Below are 17,424 nucleotides of genomic sequence, written 5' to 3' on the forward strand. Positions count from 1 at the left end.
CCCTCTTATAAAAAAATTTAGCTGGAGGATCTGAAATTAAAACTTAAGTCATACTCACACTGGCTAAAATAGTCTAAGAAACATTGCCAGGAAGACCCCTTAGTCCTACACAGAAACTCACTCTAATATTTTTGTTTTATGTTGAGAAAAACTGGAGCATAGAGAAAGTAGGTGATTCACGTCTAATAATAAATCCAAGTAATGGCAGAGCTGAAAGCAGGGTTTTAAGAAGTAACAGAAATATCACTGGAAATCCCCAGCTGCTGATGTTAAGAAATTAGAATAGACATTAATGATTAAGTTCCAAAACATCCCAAATTAAGCCAGCATCAGTCCTGTGTAAGAAAGGGATGTTAATTAACAGCTGTTAATGAAACAAACCAGATAAATAACCACTCATATGCAATTGAAACAGCAAAGCAAATTTTTAGGTAGGTTAATATAATATATTTTTGGGCTATTGTCCAAAACACTGGACAGGAAATGTACTATATTTAAAGAAAGCATATCAGGGTTACTGCTGATTGTATAATATCAGAAACTTACACAAATGTTGAAGGCTCATTTCCTTGAAAAATGGTTTTCAAAGTGAAAGGCTGGCATTTTTGTCCTATTTGAAACATAAGTAAGAAATGAAGTTATTAGCACAGAAAGAAAAATCTTATATATACAAAGTTGACTTTTACATTCAAACAAAGTGGAGAAGTTTTGGAAACAGGCATTCGTGGTATTTGAGTAGACTTTCATTCATACATGCATAATTAATTATGGGTATGCAAATTGTGTGGAAGGAGCCATGGTGGTACAGTGGTTAAACTTGGCTGCTAACCAAAATGTTCACAGTTAAATCCACTAGCTGCTCTGCAGGAAAAAGATGTGGAAGGCTCCTTCCATAAAGATTTACAGCCTTACAAACTCTATGGGGAGTACTACTCTGTCCTTTAGGGTTGCTCTTAGTTGGAATCAACTTGACGGCAATGGGCTTACACTCCTTTATGTTTTCTATTTACAAATATTCTTGTTTTCCTCTTATTTTGTTTTTTCATGGTATGCTGCTGGCTTAAACTAAGTTTCTTTGGTTTGGAAATTTCATATCACATTTCTGTTCTTCTAGTGGTTATATTTTTTCTATATTTTTTAAGGTATAGTTTACATGAAAGTCAGGTCCAAAGATCATGTGAGTGCAGTTTTGAGATATGTACATACTTCTGTACACTGCACCCCTATCAAGATTTCCATCACCTAAGAAAGTTCACTAGGGCACTTTTTCAATATCAACCACTCAGAAACTAACACTATTCTGATTTCTAATACCACAAATTACTACAACTACCCACTGCCATCAAGCCAATGCCAACTCATAGTGACCCTATAGGACAGAGTAGAACTGCCCCACATGGCTTCCAAGGAGCAGCTGGTGTATTTGAACTACCAACTCTTGGTTAGCAGCCAAGTTCTCAACCACTGTGCCACCAGGGCTCCAATACCATAAATTAGTTATGCTTATTCTAGAATTTCATATAAATAGAAGCATGCATCATATTCTCTTTTATGTTTATTTCATTTCAGTCAAGAGTCCTTGGCTGGTACAAAAAGTGAATGCGCTTGGCTGCTAACCAAAAGGTTGTAGGTTTAAGTCCATCCAAAGGCACCTTGGAAGAAAGTCTGGGTGATCGGCTTTTGAAAAATTAGCCATTGAAAACTTCATGGAGCACAGTTCTAGTCTGACACACATGGAGCTACCATGAGTCAACCTGACTCAACAGCAAGTGGAACTGGTTGTTTCATTCAGCATATGTTTTGGATTTTTATCCTTGTTATTTCACATATCAGTACTTCATTCCTTTCTGTTACCAAGTATTATTCCATTGTATGAAATACTAGGATGTGTATATTCATTCAGATGTTGTTGGACGTTTAGTTTGTTTCCAAATGTTTGCAATTGTAATTAAAGCTACAATAAAGGCTCTTCTATGAGTCTTTTTCGGTGGGTTTGTGTGTCAAGAATTGTGAATTGTCTAGGATTTTACCCTATTTGCAAGCTAACAAGTTTGCTTGGCACAGCTTTATGGATTCTGGCAGAAGACCTGAGAGCCCTGGGTCACAGAAAAAGGCTTTATTCCTCATGGCACAGTAATCAACATGAGTTTGTGTCACACATAAAAAACCTCAAACATACGCAACCCGAATCTTTCATAATGGGCTGGATGTAAATCTGCCTGACCTTTGCCCCAGAGAGCCACATTTCCTTTATTATTTTGGACAGTAAGCAAATCTGCCCATTGCTGTGGAGGGAGACATTCTTTCTACATTTCAAGGCTTTTGCTCTAAAAATACTCTTTAATAAAAATTTACAGCCTCTTGTCCACTATACAAAGAGCTAAGAAGCCATCATTCCTGCTTTCACAACAAGAAAAAAGTTGAACAAACTGAAAATCAGCCACTCTTCTTATATTCATCAGAGAACTAAGGTCACAGGGCAAGTCACTGTCCTCCAAAGCTGGAGAGACAAGTGGATGCAGAGAATTACAACAAACCAGAAGGAGAAAGCACCTGCTGGAGCAAGCAACTGGTTTGAGGGGTGTTGAGTTGATTCCAAATTGTGGTGACCGTATGTGTGTCAGAGTAGAACTGTGTTCCTTAGGATTTTCAATGACTGATTTTTTTTTAAATAAATCACCAGGAGTTTCTTCCAAGGTGCCTCTGGGAGGACTCAGACCTCCTACTTTTCCATTAGCAGCTGAGCATGTTAAATGTTAGTACTACCCAGAGACTCCCAGCAACTGGTTGGAACACTTAAAGTACAAGGGACGAATTGCTGGAAACTGAATGTGGAGTAAGTTAAGGGACAGAGACTCCTGGGTGCACAGCATTAGGGAAAGCCCCACACTTTCTCGAATTTACTTCCAGGGACTCTACCAGGTTCTCAAAGTAAAGATTGCAGAAAAACTTCCTTATGCTTCCAGCATAGAATGGGAAAATTAACCTTTCTGAAATAAGCCCAGGATATTGTTTTCTCTGTAACAGAAGTCTGCCCTCAAGGAAAACAGTTTTACCAATGACTAACCAATGTGGATTTTGCTGGGGCTTAACTGATCTGGAAGATGGAAAATACCCAACTCTAGCTTCCTTTAGGTTTGATGTGGGGGAAGGGAAATACCCAATTTCAACCTTCCACCCCCATTTTTTCTTTCTAAACTAAGAAGAGGGAAAAAAAAAAACTGAAAAGTACTCATGAAGGTCACAGGCCCACAAAAAGACTGAAACATAATCATAGAATTCTAGAATCCTTCTCCTCTCCCCACTTCTTACCACCACATTAAACAGGGCTACTGTAAAATTAGAAGAGAGTGAAGCTGAAAAGAACTGCAAGGCTCCGACCGTCTTTAACTAGGAGTCTCTAGGGAAATCCAAAGACAACATAGAGACAAAAAAAAAAAAAAGGGCACTAAATGAAATTTTAGCATCTAACACCTATAGCTTCAACAAACAGCCAGACAAACATAAAACCTCATATTAAAGAATATTGACCTCAGTTTCTTTTACCCAATATAATGTATCCAGCTTTCAAAAAAGAAAATTACTGTGCATGCTAAAAGGCAAAAACGAAACAAAATGAAATGACAATTAAACACACATCCTTAAGAGACAAAGCAAGCATCAGAACCAGACTCAGATATGGCAGAGATTTTGGAATGATCAGACCGAGAATTTAAAATAACTGTGATTAATAGGGAAACCCTGGTGGTGTAGTGGTTAAGTCCTATGGCTGCTAACCAAAGGGTTGGCAGTTCGAATCCATCAGGTACTCCTTGGAAATTCTATGGGGCAGTTCTACCCTGTCCTACAGGGTCGCTATGAGTCGGAATCGACTTGACGGCACTGGGTTTGGTTTTGTTTTTGGGTGATTAATAGGCTGAGGACTCTGTGGAGAAACAACATGCAAGAACAGTTAGGTAATGACAGCAACAAGTTAGAAACTCTAAGAAAGAATCAAATAGAAATGCTGGAAATAAAAGTACTAAAGAATGTCTTTTATGGGCTCATCAGTAGACTGGACATGGCCAAGGAAAGAATGAACTTGAAGATATGTAAATAGAAGCTTCCCAAACTGAATAGCAAAGAGAAAAAAGACTGGGAAAAATGAGCAGAAAATCTAAGACCTATGGGACAACTAGCATAGGCGTAACATACATAAAATGGGAATACCAGAAGGAGAAGAAAGAAAGTTACAGAAGAAATATTTGAAGTGATAATGACTGAGAATTTTTCCAAATTAATTACAGATATCATACAACAAATCCAAGAGCTCAGAGAACACCAAGCAGGATAAATACCAAAAAATCTACACCTAGGCACATCATGTTCAAATTGCAGAAAATCAAAGACAGAGATAAACTCTTGAAAGAAGCCGAGGGAAGGTGGGTAACTTCTTACCTATAGAGGAAGAATAAGAATATCAGATTTTTTTTTTCCAGAAACAATTCAAGCAAGAAGACAGTGCAGTGAAAATTTTAAAATAATGAAAGGAAACTAAATAAAGAACACTAACCTAAAGTTCTGTTTAAAAAAAAAAAAATTTTTTTTTTTAATTCTGTATACGGCAAAGTTATTCTTCAAAAATGAAGGAAAAATAAAGACAAACAAATAATTGAGGGAATTTATCATGATTAGACCTGCCTTGCAAGAAATGTTAAAAGGAGTTTTTCAATAAGAAAGAAATGACCTAGGTCAAAAACTCAGACCTTCATAAACAGAGATCAGTATTAGAGAAGGAATAAATGAAGGTGAAACAATCTTTTATTTTCTTTCTTTTTAACTTATCTAACAGCTTTTTGTTCAAGATAATAACAACAACAATATATTGGATTATTATAACTTATGGAGAAATTAACTGAACGATAACCGTGTTATAAATGACAGGAGGGTAGGTTTGGGAATATGCTGTTATAATGTACCTATATTACTTGTAAAGCAATATGATGTTATATCAAAGTGAACTTAGATTAATTGTAAATGTACATTTCAAATTCTAAGACAAACACTAAAAAATTTAAATGATAAGTGTAATTGATATGCTAGAAGAAGAGAGAAAATGGAGTCATATAAAATACCTTAATTAAAACTGAAGTAAAACAGTAATAATAAAAGAAATAAAAGGAAACAAAGAACAAGACCAATAAGTAGAAAATAGTTACAAATATGGGAAATATTAATCCAAATATACTAATACGCACTTCAAATATGAATAGTCTAAATATACTGGTTAAAAAGCAAAAACTATCCGAGTAGATAGAAAGCATTCCCAATTACGTGTTATCTTTAAGAAGCCCACACTAACCATAAAGACACAGATAGAATGAAAGTAAAGACATGGACAAAGGTATGCCATACTAACATTAATTAAAAAAAAAAAATGAAGTAGTTGTATTAATTTCAGACAAAGCAGAATTCAGAACAAGGAAAATTATTAGGGATAAAGACGAGTATTTCATAACGATAAAGGAGTCACCTCTTCAAGGATACACAACAAGCTTTAACGTGTATGCATCTAAAAGCAGGGGCAAAATACATGAGGTAAAAACTGATAGAAATTCATAGAGAAACAGATAAATTCACTATTGTAGTTGGAGACTTCAATACCACTCTATCAGTAATTGACAGACACAGGAGGTAGAAAATAGAAAGAATATGATTAAACTGAACAACACTGTCAAAGACCTGAATCCAATTGACATATATAGAATATTTCATACACTATAGCAGAATATACATTCTCTTCAAACTCACATAGAATAGTCACCAAGATAGACCACATTCTGGGCCATAAACCACAACTTAACAAATTTAAAAGAATGTAAGCCATATAAAGTATCCTGTCCACCACAGGGACCTACACTGGAAATCAATAACAAGATAGCTTGAAAATCCCAACAGATTTAGAGACTAAGCTACATGCTTCTAAATAACACATGGGTCAAAGAAGTCTCAAGAGGAATTAAAAATTATTTTGAATGAAATAAAAATGCAAACACAACTTGAAAATCAATAAACTAACTTTCAACTTTAGAAAACACAAAAAAGAAGAGCAAATTAAATCCAAAGTAAGAAGGAAAAAAAAGAACAAAAACTAAAGAAGAAAGGATAATAAATATAATAATGTCCTGTACAACTCTATAGCCACATATTAGATAATTTAGATAAATTATGTAGATAATGAACCAAATTCCTTGAACGACACAATCTGCCAAAACTCATGAAAGGAGAAATAGGTAATCTGAATAGCCCTATGTCTATTAAAGAAGTTGAAGCAATAATTAATAACCTTCCCAAACTGAAAATACCAAATGCTGATGGCTTCACTTGTGAATTCTACCAAACATTTAAAGAAAAAAATGATGCCAATTTTGTGCAACCTCTTAAAAAATAGAAGCAGATGAAATATTTCCTAATTCATTCCATGAAGCTAGCACTATTGTAATACCAAAACCAGAGAACTTAAGAAAGAAAAACTACAGACTAGTAGTTTTATCTATGTTTTGTATTTCTCAAAAACATAGATAAAAAATTCTCAGCAAGATATCAGCAAATCAAATCAAGCCATGTGTGAAAAGAATTATACACCACAATGTTGTTGTGTGCCACTGAGTCATTTCTGACTCATAGAAACCCTATAGGACAGAGTAGAACTGTCCGTAGAGTTTCTTAGGCTGTTTAATATTTACAAGAGCAGATTACCAGGTCTTTTCTCCTGAGGAGCAGCTGGTAGGTTTGAACCCTGATCTTTTGATTAGCAGCCAAACACTTAACCATGATGAAGTGGTGTTTATGCCAGGTATGCAACACTGGTTCAACATTTGAAGATCAATTAATAAAATTTATCATATTAATCTGTATGCTGAGCAAAAAATCTGAGAAACTGAACTATCTGAAAAAGAATGCAGCATCAGGTTTGGAGGGAGGCTCGTTAACAACCTGCGATATGCAGTTGACAAAACCTTGCTTGCTGAAAGGGAAGAGGACTTGAAGTACTTACTGATGAAGATCAAAGACCACAGCTTTCAGTATGAATTACACCTCAACATAAAGAAAACAAAAATCCTCACAACTGGACCAATAAGCAACATCATGATAAACAGAGAAAAAATTGAAGTTGTCAAGGATTTCATTTTACTTGGATCCACAATCAACACCCATGGAAGCAGCAGTCAGAAAATCAAATGGCATGCTGCATTGGGCAAATCTGCTGCAAAAGATCTCTTTAAAGTGTTAAAAAGCAAACATGTCACTTTAAGGACTAAGGTGAGACAGACCCAAACCATGGTGTTTTCATTTGCCTTATGTGCATGTGAAAGCTGGACAATAAATAAGGAAGACGGAAGAAGAATCGATGCCTTTGAGTTATGGTGTTGATGATGAATATTGAATATATGATGGACTGCCAGAAGAATGAACAAATCTGTCTTGGAAGAAGTACAGCCAGAATGTTTATCAGAAGCAAGGATGGTGAGACTTCGTCTCACATACTTTGGACATGTTATACGGATGGACCAGTCCCTAGAGAAGGACATCATGCTTGGTAGAGTAGAGGGTCAAAGAAAAGAGGGAGACTCTAAATGAAATGGATTGACAGAGTGGCTGTAACAATAGGCTCAAACATAACAATTATTGTGAAGATGGCACAGAATGGGCAGTGTTCCGTTCTGTTGTACATAGCGTCTCTATGAGTTGGAACCAACTCAAAGGCACCTAACAACAACATCTTATCAACAGAATAAAGAAGAAAAATTATATGCTTTATCAATAGATGCAGAAAAAGCACTTAACAAAATCCAACTCCCATTCGTGATAAAAACTCTCAGCAAACTAGGAAGAGATGGGAACCTCCTGAACTTGATAAAGAACATCTACAAAAACCTATAGCTAATATCATACTTAATGGTGAGAAACTAAACGCTTTCCCCCTAAGATCAAGAACCAGACAAATATGTACCCTCTTACCATTTCAATTCAACATTGTACTGGAAATCCTAGCTAATACACTAAGAAAAGGAAATAAATTGTATATAGATTGAGAAGGAAGGAGTAAAACTGTCTTTGCAGATGACATGATTGTCTATGTAGAAAATACCCATAAATTTACAAAAAAAACCTCATGGTTTTTTATAAGCGATTATAGCAGGGTTGCAGGATGCAAGGTTACTACACAATTGTTTTCCTACATACCAGCAACGAACAATTAGAATTTGAAATAGTAAGCATAACACCATTTATATTCGCACCCCTGAAAATGAAATTCTTAGGTAAATCTAATAAAATGTATATAAGATCTATATGAGGAAAACAACTAAACTCAGATGAAGATGAAAGAAATCAAAGAACATCTAAATAAATTGAGGAATATTCCAGGTTCATGAATTGGAAGACTCAATATTATTTAGATGTCAGTTATTCTCAGATTGATGTATAGATTCAACACAATCCCAATCAAAATCCTAGCAAGTTATTTTGTGGATATTGAAAAACTAATTGTAAAGGAAAAGAAAAGACCCAGAATAACCATCATAATCCTGAAGAATAGATTCAAAAGACTGATACTATGTGATTTCAAGACTTACTGTAAAGCTACAGTGATCAAGACAATGCAGTATAGGTGAATGAATAGACAAATAGGTCAATGGAACAAAATAGACCAACATGAATACAGCCAGCTGATCTTTGAAAAAGGAGTGAAGGCAATTCATTGGAGAAAGACAGTTTTTTGAACAAACAGTGTTGAAACAACTGGATATCCACATGCAAAAAAAATTGAATCTACACGCAGGCCTTAGGTCTTCCATAAAAATTAACTCAATTGGATCATAGGCTAAAATGCAAAACTATAAAACTTCTAAAAGGTAACATATCAGAAAAATCTAGGTGACCTTGGGTTTGTTGATGACTTTTTGTATACAAAACCAAAAGCATAATCTATATTAAAAAAAAAAAAAAGTGGGGCTTCATTGAAATTAAAAATTGATCTATGAAAGACACTGCTAAGAGAATGAAAACTGAAGCCACAGACTAGGAGAAAATATTTGCAAAACACACATCTGATAAAAGACTTATATCCAAAATATACAAAGAACACTTAAAATTCAACAGTGAGAAAATAAACCACCCAGTTACAAAATGGACAAAACTTCTGAACAGATACTTCTCTAAAAAAGATAACAGACGGCAAATAAGCATATGAAAAGATGCTCAACAGCATGTGCCATTAGGGAATTGAAAACTAAAACAAGGAGATACAACTACACACCTATGGCTAAAATCCAAATCACTGACAATACCAAATGCTGGTGAGGCTGTGGAACAAAAGAAACGCTCATTGTGTTGCTAGTGGAAATATGAAATGGTACAGCCACTTTGGAAGAGAGTCTGGCAGTTTCTTACAAAGCTAAACATAGGCTTACCACACGATCCAGCAATCAAGCTCTTAGTATTTATCCAAATGAGTTGAAAACATTGTCCACATAAAAACCTGCACACAAATGTTTATAACAGCTTTATTCATAATTGTCAAAAATTGGAAGCAACCAATAAAATAGGTTAATGGATAAACACGTTGTAGTACATCCATATATAGTACAGTAGTATTCAGCAATAAAAAGAAATGAGTTGTTAAGCCACAAAAAGACAGAAGAAACTTACATGCATATTGCTAGATGAATGAAACCCGTCTGAAAAATTTAACATACTCTATTTATGATGCTGGCTGTAAGACATTCTGGAAAAGGCAAAACTATAGAGACAGCACATTATAGAGAACCTCCTAGGAGTTGAGGGGGAGTGGTGGAAGGAATGAAGAGATAGAGCACAGGGCATTTTTAGGACAGTAAAGCTATTCTTTATGATAATGTAATGGTGAACATGGAGAACCTGTGTGGAGCAAATGATTAACATAGTCAACTGCTAACTGAAAGTTTGGAGGTTCAAGTCCATCTAGAAGTAACTTGGAAGAAAATCCTGGTGATCTACTTTGAAAACTCAGCTATTGAAAACCTTATGGAGCACAGTTCTCCTCTGACACACATGGGGTCACCATGAGTTAGAATCAGCTCAACGGCAACAGGTATAATGGCAGACATGTGACCATTCATTTGTTAAAACATATACACATTTGAAAAAACTCTGCATTTTTGTTAAAACATAAAATGAACCTTAATGTAAGCTATGGACCATAATTAATAATAATGCATCAGCATTGGTTCATCATGGTAACAAATGTACCACACTGATAAAGGTGTAAACAATAAGGGAAATGTATGTAGGGCTGGAAGGACAAGGAGTATATGGGAACTCTCTGTATCTGTTGTGACATTTTTATAAACTAAAACTGCTTTTTAAAAAATATATATATGTAAAAAAAAAAACAACTACTTTTAAGTTTGTCTTGAACTAAGGCTGTCAGTGCCTGTGGTTGCTTAATACAGAGAAACAAGAGACCTGTGGGCAATTATCCACCAATAATACGTAACCCTACTTCTTAACACCATCTTGATTTCTGGTAAATTTTTCCCATGAGTATGCCATTCTTTTGGATAATCTGGTTAATCTGATCAACAGAGTCTAGAACAAAATATGTTTGTCTCATACAAAATTTAATTAAGACAACAGCACTCCAAACTTTGGGATGAAGCTAACCTACAGTATTGACCTCGACCATCCTCCTGCCAAAAGCATTTCGGTCCAGCCAGCTGAACAAATCCCATAAAGCATCAGGATGTACTTTAATAAGCCAGGGGCTGTCTATGTTTCTGCACTGACATTTCTACTTGGCTCAGGTACAGAAAGATGTATTAGTGATTACGCAGACCGTGTCTTGACCTACAAGGAGGAAGTCTAGGGAAATTTTATTATCCATAGTAAACCTGGCCAGTGAGTTGAATCTGCCTTGAATGCCTTCCAGGTCATAAGTGGTATCATCGATTAGTTCAGCTAAAGTCAGGGGAAAATATCATACAAGTTTGAAGTGGATGGCTCCCTTCATAGGAATAAATAAGTCAGTTTTCCCTCTGGGAAACCCTCACAAATAACCAAAGATACTTCAGTTACATTTTGGAGAATCTCCACAATTGTCTAAAAGATATATGATCTGCTAGTTATGTTTTCTTAAATACATGGAAGTCCCTTATAACTACCCTAAGGTAGAATCGCCTTGTTTTCAGGAGAGAACCAAGTGAATGTCTATGTTCCCCACATGTAGTACCATTTCAGATGCGCACATGCTATCTGGAAAGAAAATGATTCGAGGCCTCTGCAAATGGGACCTACACTGGTTGAGGACGCTGATCAAGGTGATCTCCAGCCTGGTTGGTAGGTCTTGGGGTTCACAGTTCAGTTCAAAGTTTTTGCTTTAATGTGATTTTAGTTCTTGTTTTTGTAAGCACTGCCTAAGGAGAGTCAGCCCAATATGCCATGTGTGTCCGTACCCCAGCTGGGTAGCATTTGTCTTCCTCAGAGAATGATTAAAAATGACAGTGGGAAAGACATTCCAGATGTGATGGCAAGTGTTTTACACAGGAAGTGGAGGAGCAGGGACCAACCCTTGCTGTTTCTGATGCACGTTATAATGTAATAATATTAAGGGAAACAGAAACCAAATCACGGTTAGAACCATCTTGTAGGGTTTTAGCAGACACTGCAGTCAGTTAAATCCATGGTATTTGCAATTATTTGGTAAAGCAACAGCAGGACATTTCTCTTCATGATGAAAGCTCCAGGAGTGGTTCTAAAGACAAACATCAATAATATTCCCACCTCCTGCATACTATCCTGAGTCTATGATCTTCCTTCTCCAAGTCCTGGGATTGTTACTCTCCTTCAGTCATCAAAAAAATCTATGTGTTCCGTTCTAATAACTGCAATTTCACCTTTTTTCAAATCATCCCCTATTCTTACCCATATTTGTCATTTAGAAGCGTCAGGCGCTAGAGGGATAAGCACATTTAAATAAAACTTATAGAAAACCATTATGTCTCCCACTTGGGCCCACATGGATCCTAATAGGGATACTCAGCAAGCAGTGAACTCATAACCCAGTGCCGTCGAGTCGATTCTGACTCTCATCATACAAGTGATCATTATACTTATGATCTAGGACACCGTCAGTCCAACAAGAGAATCCAGGTGGCTGAAGCAGAATTATGCATGAATGCTTTAGATTCCCTTTTAGCTGGGATGCTACCCAGATATTACACTTACCTGGACTGTAAGGACAAAAAAAAAAGAAGAAGGAGAAGAATTACAAAAGAATAACTAAGATAGAATGCCAAACATTCAAAATAAGTCTCTATACCCTCATATACTTTTCATCCTAATTATCAACCTCAGATAGAGGAGACGATCTTTTTTTTCTGAGAACACCTACATTCAGTGACCAAACTAGCTTACTAAGGTTTGTTGACAAAAAAGAAGTGAGAAATGTAGGGTCATAAATCTTCTTGACTTTTTTTTTTTTTTTAACAAATCCACAATTTTATTTATTTCTCAAAAGTTTAAATCCTAGAGGGATACAGCATCACATGTATCCTGTGCCCAATAGCCTTAGCAGGGAGGTGTCTTTGGAATTTGGCACAAACCATGCCAGTTTCCATGAGTGTGAGTTACTTTTCCCCAGATTATCTGGTTTTGTTAAGTCTGCGACCAGGAGTCACTGTGTCGTTCTTTGCTTTGTGCACATAAGCACGTCTCTTGCTGAAAGAGTATTTGGTTTCATCTCGGGCATGAAAACCTTCGATTTTCAGAGGAGTTGTGTGCTCCCTGTGGTTCTGAAGACCCTGTTTATAGCCAACAAAAATGACCTTGAGCCACAACCCTCCAGACATATTTGCCAGTTTAGAAGTTCTGTTCGCAGCAGGCCTCCACAGGCTCCGAGATGGTGAAAAGAGAAAAGCCTCAAGTCTATTTTTGAGAAGCCATGCCAGCACTCAAAAATACCAGATGCATGCAGATGGTGGAGAGTGTGGAAAGATTGTTGAATTCATTGACTATTACTCGTTGTCGAATGGCATTTGTGATAAGAAGATTCCCAGGGGCTCAAAAGGTTAAGTGCTCAGCTGTAATGGAAAGACTGGAACTTTGAACCTAGCCAGTGGTTCCACTGGAGAAAGACCTGGTGATCTACTACTGTGGAGATTACAGGCAAGAAAACTCTATGAGGCAGTTCTACGCTGTCATATAGGGTCCCTATGCATAGAAATGACACCAAACAACAAAGACAATAGTTTCAAGGGTCATAATAATGGCTAGAGATGTCTGATCATATGGGTAGAGCAATGATGTAATTGAAAAAGTGTGAAGAGCCGTGAGGCACCACTGATAGCCCTGACAGGGGCTCAAAGGTCTAATGTAGTCAATCTACCAGGAACAGCCACTACTCATCTGTCAATTGTCATACTGTGGTGGCTTGCATGTTGTTGTGATGCTGGAAGCTATGCCACTGGTGTTTCAAATACCACCAGGGTCATTCATGGTAGACAGGTTTCAGCAGAGCTTCCAGACTAAGACAGAATAGGAAGAAGGACCTGGCAATTTACTTCTAAAAAAAAAAAAATACTTTCTGAATAGCAGCAGAACATTTTCTGATACGATGTTGGAAGATGAACCCCTCACGATGGAAGACACTCAGAATAATACTGGGGAAGAGCTACCTCCTCAAAGTAGAGTCAACTTTAATGACTTGGATAAAGTAAAGCTTTTGGGACCTTCATTTGCTCATGTAGCATGAATCAAAATTAGAAACAGCTGCAAATATCTGTTAATCGTTAGAACAGGGAATGTACGAAGTATGAATCTACAAAAATTGGAAGTTGTCAAAAATGAAATTGAATGCTTTCAGATTGATATCCAAGGCATTAGTGAACTAAAATGGATTGGTATTTGCCATTTTGAATCGGACAATCATATGGCCTACTATGCTGGGAATGACAAACTGAAGAGGAATGGCGTACCATTCACTGTCAAAAAGAACATTTCCAAGATCTACCCTGAAGAATAACGATGTCAGTGATGGAATAATATGCATAAGTCTACAAGGAAGACCAGTTAATTTCATTCAAATTTACACACCAACTACTAATGCCAAAGTTGAAGAAATTGAAGATTTTACCAACTTCAGCAGTCTAAAATTGATCAAACATGCTATCAAGCTGCATTGATAATTACTGGTGATTGGAATGTGAAAACTCAAAAAAAAGAAGAAGGATCAGTAGTTGGACAATATAGCCTTGGTTGTAGAAAAGATACCGGAGATAGCATAATAAAATTTTGTAAGACCAGTGACCTATACATTGGAAATACCTTTCTTCAGCAACATAAATGGAGAAAGTACACGTGGACCTCATCAAACAGAATATACAGCAATCAAATAGGCTACATTGGCAGAAAGAGACAACAGGAAGCTCACATCATCAGCCTGACCATGGCCAGGCCAGACTGCAAAACAGGCCATCAATCGCTCATATGCAAGTTCAAGTTGAAGCTGAAGAAAATTAAAACAAATACATAAGAGTCAAAGTATGACCTCGAATATATCAGACCTGATTTTAGAGACCATTTCAAGAATACATTTCATGCATTGAACACCAATCATCCAATACCAGATGAGTTGTGGGATGACATCAAGGATATCCTACATGAAAAAACCAAAAGGTCATTAAAAAGATAAGTAAGTAAGAAAGAAAAGACCAAAATGGATGTCAGAAGAGACTCTGAAACTTGCTCTTGAACGTAGAGAAGCTAAAGCAAACAAGAAACGATGAAGTAAAAGAGCCAAACAGAAGTTTTCAAAGAGAACTTGAGAAGACAAAGCAAAGTATTACAATGAAATGTGCAAAAGATCTGGAGTTAGAAAAACCAAAAGGGAAGATTACACTCAGCACTTCTTAGGCTGAAAGAACTGAAGGAAAAATTCAAGCCTCAAGTTGCAATATTGAAGGATTTTATGGGCAAATTATTGAAAGACACAAGAAACATCAAAAGAAGATGGAAGGAGTAAACAGTCGTTATACCAAAAAGAGTTGGCTGACATTCAAACACTTCAGAAGGTAGTCTATGATCAAGTACCAATGGTACTGAGGGAAGAAATCCAAGCTGTGCTGAAGGTATTGGTGAAAAACAAGGCTCCAGGAATTGATGAAATACCAATTGAGATGTTTCAATGAACAGATGCAGAGCTGGAAGTGCTAACTCGTTTATGCCAAGAAATTTGGAAGACAGCTACCTGGCCAACCAACTGGAAGAGATCTATATTTGTGCTCATTCCAAAGAAAGGAGATCCAAAAGAATGTGGAAATTATTGAACGACATAATTAATATCACATGCAAGTAAAATTTTGTTGAGGGTAATTTAAAAATGGTTGCAGCAGTGCATTGACAGGGAACTGACAGAAATTCAAGTCGAATTCAGAGGAGGACTTGAGATGAGGGATATCATTGCTGATGTCAGACGGATGTTGGCTGAAAGCAGAGACTACTAGAAAGAGGGTTACCTGTGACTTATTGACTACGCAAAAGCATTCAACTGTGTGGATCATAACAAATTAGGGATAACATTTCAAAGAACGGGAATCCAAGAACACTTAATTGTGCTTATAAGGGAACTGTACATAGACCTAGAGGTGGCTTTTCGAACATAACAAGGGGATACTGTGAAGTTTAAAATCAAGAAAGGTGTGAGTCAAGGTTATATCTTTTCACTATAGTTATTTAATTTGTATGCTGAGCAAATAACCCAAGAAGCTTGACTATATGAAGAAGAATGAGGCTTCAAGATTGGAGGAAGACTCATTAACAACCTGTGATATGCAAATGACACAACCTTGCTTGCTGAAAGAGAGGAGGGCTTGAAGCACTTATTAATAAAGACCAAAGACTACAGGCTTCAGTATGGATTACACCTCATCATAAGGAAAACAAAAATCCTCACACCTGGACCAATAAGCAACATCATGATAAAAGGAGAAAATATTGATGTTGTAAAGGTATTCATCTTACTCAAATCCACAATCAATGCCCATGGAAGCAGCAGTCAAGAAGTCAAATGATGTATTGCACTGGGCAAATCTGCTGCTAAAGATCTCTTTGAAGTTTTCAAAAGCAAGGATATCACTTGGTATTTTCAATCACCTCATGTGCATGAGAATGCTGGACAAAGAATAAGGAAGACCAAAGAAGAATTATACCTTTGAATTATGAAGTTTTTTAAGAATATTGAAAGTACCATGGATTGCCAGAAGAATGAACAAATTGTCTTGGAAGAAGCACAACCAGAATGCTCCTTTGCAGCGAGAATGACAAGACTTCATTTTACATAGTTAGGACATGTTATCTGGAGGAACCAAACCCCGTAGAAGGACATCATGCTTGGTAAAGCAGAGGGTCAGTGAAAAAGAGGAATAATCTCAATAAGATATATTAAAACAGTGCCTGCAACAATAGGCTCAAGCATGGCAATGATGGTGAGGATGACGTACGACCGGGCAGTGTTTCGTACTGTTGTACATGGGGTTGCTATGCATCAGAATCAATTCGATAACACCTATCAACAACAACCAGGAACACAGTGGGCAATGCTCCATGTTATGTGTTCCCAAGACCAGTGCAACTTTAGTAGGAGTTAAAAGTTTGCCAGTAGCATCTCTGAATCAAAATCTTAGACTCCTTTACTTTGAACCAATTCTCTGACGGTCAATTTGTTGCCATGTCTGCTACAAATATGAATCCAGACAGCAATGGTGGCAGTCTGCGTGGAGATGGCTCCATTACAAGCTTAATTCCATGCAGTCTCTTCAGAAAACAAGCCCTTACCATAAGCATCTATCTACAGCTTGTGAGTCAATGTGTGACCTAGACAGTGTGATCATTAACCATGATTGATTTTTACAGTTCATGGCCCCACAGATGTGTATCCTTAACCTGTCAGTCTTTGCTTTTCCCAGTTGCAGATCAAAGAGCTGCCCATTGTCTAAAACCCAAAGATCAGAAAAAACATAACAACATTTATCAAGGTAAGTAACGGCCAGAACTATAACAATATCCTTGAGTCCTGTCCACTGAGCAGAGTGGCCACATCAATTTTTAGTTTACATCTGGCACTGAGGTTGAAAAGCTACTGCAAGAAAGTAGACACCATCGAGTTTCAGCTTGGCTAAATCATGAGTGAGCCAGCCAAGACATTTAGGGGAATTTCTGCAAATCAAGAAAATCCAGTGACTTTATTTCAGGCAGTAGAGTGGGGGATAGAGTTTCTTCCAATGGGAGAGCTGCCACTTTCTCATGTAAAATCAAGAATCCACTGGAGTCAGTCCAACTGCATTTGTCTATATAACATTTCCATTTGACAAGTAAGGCTTTATATAAACTTTCCACCTTGTCATTCAT

At 36.8% G+C, this 17,424-nt stretch overlaps 1 pseudogene; it reads right to left on the minus strand.

The window, feature by feature from the left end:
- Positions 1–12,539: 12,539 nt before the first annotated feature.
- Positions 12,540–12,869, minus strand: LOC126087721 (60S ribosomal protein L35a-like; annotated as a pseudogene).
- Positions 12,870–17,424: the final 4,555 nt, after the last annotated feature.

The sequence above is a fragment of the Elephas maximus genome, chromosome 13, assembly GCF_024166365.1.
Source record: "Elephas maximus indicus isolate mEleMax1 chromosome 13, mEleMax1 primary haplotype, whole genome shotgun sequence".
NCBI lineage: Eukaryota > Metazoa > Chordata > Mammalia > Proboscidea > Elephantidae > Elephas > Elephas maximus.